Genomic DNA, 4,532 nt, shown 5'->3' on the forward strand with positions numbered 1-4,532 from the left:
ACCCACACCCCCACCACCAGGCCTCCACCCACCCCAGACTTCTTACAGTTGAACCTTGATGGCAGCTGAGGTCAGGGTTAGTTCACATCTAGTCGGACTTAGCAGAATAAATCCATGAGAACAGGCTCAGGGAGGAGGGGGAGGAAGGGGGAGGAAAGGGGATGAAGGAGAGGTCTTTCCAGCGCTGCTCGACCCCCAGATGTTACGGCTCTTCTTGTGAGGAACCAAAGCCGTCTTTAAGAGCCACATTAAACACAGGACCCTTTCAGTGACTCTGACACGAGGGACTTCGTACTTCTACGAGTTGCTGAAAGACAACCCCGCTGAATGGTACTCGCAGTTATTTCAATGGAAAGTGTAGAGTTACATATGAGTACTTTGATATTTTCATAGGCACACCTTTCATACACACAAGAAGCACTAAAGCAATCAAAGTGCATTGAAGAAAACCTATCGCATGTTAAAGTGTTCCTTAACCAACACAGCGTGTGCGTATGTACTTATCCTGCGGTTAGGACGTGGCTGGCTATTGTGTTCCCTGGGACCGGTCTCTTTGCTAATTCCTTTGTAATTAGGAAATGTAAATCAGACAGGTGGCTACCGGCAACCACCGGAGGCTGTTTGTTTTACCTAAGGCATCTCACATCCTCCCTTTGTAGCCAGGTGTGTGCGGGCATCCACTTCTGTGCAAGAATGCACATACACCTGGTTATACACAGTCACACACACAGGCACACGGAAGCACACACACACACACACACGCACGCACGCACACACACACACACACACACACACACACACACACACACACACACACACACACACACACACACACACACACACACACACACACACACACACACACACACACACACACACACACACACACACGCACAAATGCAAGGTCACCTCTGGGTGCTCTGAAGTTGTTCCTGCGCGGGGCGGAGAGAGAGCGTGAGAGCGTGAGAGAGAGAGAGAGCGTGAGAGAGAGAGAGAGAGAGAGAGAGAGAGTGAGAGTGAGAGTGAGAGTGAGAGAGAGAGAGAGAGAGAGAGAGAGAGAGAGAGAGAGAGAGAGAGAGAGAGAGAGAGTGAGAGTGAGAGAGAGAGAGAGAGAAGAGAGAGAGAGAGAGAGAGTGAGAGTGAGAGTGTGAGAGAGTGAACGGGACTGAGGTGAAAGCTGTGGACGGCAGTGAGGTGCCGCTGCACTGAGCGACACCTGTTCTCTGTGAGCGAGAGAGACGGAGCAACACTCTGTTCTGCACATACGGAAAGAAGTACAGCTGCTAGGCGGCAATGCTCGCTGTGTGTGTGAGAGGGGAACTGTGTGTCTGTGTGTGTGTGTGTGTGTGTGTGAGAGAGAGAGAGAGAGAGAGAGGGAAAGTGTGTTTGTGCGCAAATGTGTGAAGGAAAAGTGTTTCTGTGTTTGTGTGTATGTGTCGGCAGTGCAAGGGAGCGCATGTCTCCATGAGTATTGTGACCGTGTGTCTGTGCTTGTGTGTGTGTGTGTGTGTGTGTGTGTATGCGTGTGTTTATCGGTGTGTATGTGAGGAAAAAGACAGTGAGAGAGAGGCAGTGTATGACTTCACACAGGTAGTGTAATAATGGAGCATGCACGACAGAGCGAGATGGCGGTTTAACCAGAGAAGAACAGACAGGGCCTGCTGGACCATGAAGGTGTCATGTGGGCTATTAATGCTTGTTAGCCCTCATTGTTCTAAAAGAATAACTTTGGGATTTTTAAACCTGGACCCTAAGTATTTCATGATCATTTTGAGCCACCAATGTGGACTTACATTTCTGAAATATATTCTGAGTATTGAGCGAGGGTGTTTCAGCCATTCAGAACTGCAATGTTATCCTTAGGGGCCACAGAAAGGTCTTGTTCCTCCACAGACTCAGATTGGTGACTGACTCCATCATGGAAGAATCCCTGCAGAGCAACACAGATCTTTGTTGATTCATCCGATTCAACCTGATTGTTTTGAGCACAGATAAAAGCTCTGCAGTAGCCTATGGTTGAATTCACCGCAGAACATAAGCTACAGTTAAGATGACCTGGCTATCTAGTTCGAAATAAATAACAATGTTAACAAACATGATGTTACGTTAATTACAATTTAATACAGTTCCTCGTCTATGAACCTGTTTTCTGTGTTGATTTCAGTTAGGTTAGTTCGTTTTTCACCGGCAATTGAGTTGAAAAGAACAACTTTCCAACAGATCTGATCCTACTTCACGACTTTGTCAAACTACGTATTCTCTCCTTGTTCTGCACCTTTAAGCTAGGTCTGGGTGCAACAGTGTTTATCTGGTTTGGTTTTGATTGGCTGTCTGCATTTCTTCAGATCAGCGAGTTTGCTGCTCTTGAAACTAGGTAGGGAAACTGCTTCAATAATGTTGACTAAACGGCTTTAATACTCGCCTCAAACTGATTGAAACAGACACAGCAGCGCTTTCTCCTTCAATCCTTTCCGTTGTTTTCTCTGCTAACTAATCCAGGTTTCCACTATGTCACTTTTCTTCTCCCCAATCATTGCATTTATTATAAAGTACACAATATCCCAAATGCTGGCTAGTACATTATACCTACGTTATAATCTAAATTGTGTTATTTTTTCCAAAACACATTTTTATGTAGCATACTATTATTAGACAAACACACACACAAACACACACACACACACAAACACACACACATTTGCATACGCACACGCACATGCACACGCACACAGTATGTTTTATGCCACTGGCAAATGCCTTATTCCGACCAGCTGTCTGAACACATAAAAGCGGAGCGTGTTGTTAAGTCCGGGGCTTAAAGCCAGTGCCAAAAGAAAGCCGGGCTAGAATAGCGACATTAATTTTCTGATTTGAGCCACCACTCAGACTCAGCGTTTAGAAGTGCTTAAAACTAGCAGCTGGTGTCAACAAGGTAATAAAAGCGCGCGCAGGGGATCGCTCTTCCAGAATAGGGGCCCCCCTTGCTCGCGCTCCAAAACGTCGGCGCGTGTGCGCGGTGGGGCCCTGGGTGCCGCGGCTCCCCCGGAACGCATTAGCCAAAGTAGTCATCGTCATCGTAGACGCCGGGGTTCAGAACAGAGGCAAACGTGAGACAAACAAATAGTTGTGAATCTGTTTGAGGGGAATGTAGCACACAATGGCTCGATGCTGGCGCCGCCTTCACACCATCTTTGTTTTGCTGCTGTGTTGTCATTACAGAGCAAGCTGTTCCCTAAAACGGCACGAGAGAGAGCAATGCCAATGATACCACTCTCACTGCTACTGCTCCCTTCCTTTCCTCTTCACCTCTCTCTCTCTCTCTCTCTCTCTCTCTCTCTCTCTCTCTCTCTCTCCCCCTCTCTCTCTCTCTCTCTCTCTCTCTCTCTCTCCCCTCTCTCTCTCCCCTCTCTCTCTCTCCCCCCCTCTCTCTCTCTCTCTCTCTCTCTCTCTCTCCCCCCCCCCTCTCTCTCTCTCTCTCTCTCTCTCTCTCTCTCTCTCTCTCTCTCTCTCTCTCTCTCTCTCTCTCTCTCTCTCTCTCTCTCTCTCTCTCTCTCTCTCTCTCTCTCTCTCTCTCTCTCTCTCTCTCTCATTCAGGTGGTATCGTTTGCCACCGCTCCTGCCAAGACAGGAGTTTGGGAAACTTTCATTTCCTTGACTCCGGAGACGGTGCCAAAGGTTTGATGTCCATTACCCCCCAGCCCTGAAACCCGACCCCGGAGCACGGGCCGGGACGAACCGAGCGCTCTCTCAGTGGCGACGCTAGCTAACCTGAGAAGCTCTCCGCCCCCCCCCCCCCCCCCCCCCATACACAAAAAAAAAAACATCATCATCACTCCCCCACCCTTGCTTCCTCCTCCCCCTTCCCCCCCCGCTCTCTACCTCTCTTCCCCTTGCCGGGACGGCGTCGTCGTGAAGGTTGAGGTTCTCATTAAAGAGTCAGGAGCGGGGCTGGACGCGGGCCACCGTGTGCATTATGATCCGCCTCCTCTGCACTACTCATTAACTTGCCCTTCAGGATGTGGCTGGGGCCTGCTAATGCCTTAGCTCGCCAGTGCTTAACCCTTTTCTCTCTCCCTCTCTCTGACCTCCCTCTCTCTCTACCTCTCTCTCTCCCTCTCCCTCTCTCTCTCCCTCTCTCTCTACCTCTCTCTCAACCTCTGCCTCTCTCTCTCTCTCTCCCTCTCTCTCTACCTCTCTACCTCTCTACCGCTCGCCCTCTCTCTCTCTCTCTCTCTCTCTCTCTCCTCTCTCTCTCTCTCTCTCTCTCTCTCTCTCTCTCTCTCTCTCTCTACCTCTCTACCGCTCTCCCTCTCTCTCTCGCCCTCTCTCTCTCCCTCTCATATCATAACCAGCGCAGGCCGTCTGTGAGGCGTTCCTCCCTTCCTACTGTCATGTCATCCCTCCCTGTGACCAGGTAAATGCCTGTAGGACTTGGAGGGTTTGGAAGGGGACCCCTCTTTCCTACTGTAGCCGTCCTCCTCCAGGCAAAACAAGACGTAATGCCGTGCCTCATGATGTACAGACGTCAGTCA

The sequence above is a fragment of the Gadus macrocephalus genome, chromosome 5, assembly GCF_031168955.1.
Source record: "Gadus macrocephalus chromosome 5, ASM3116895v1".
In the NCBI taxonomy this organism is placed as follows: domain Eukaryota; kingdom Metazoa; phylum Chordata; class Actinopteri; order Gadiformes; family Gadidae; genus Gadus; species Gadus macrocephalus.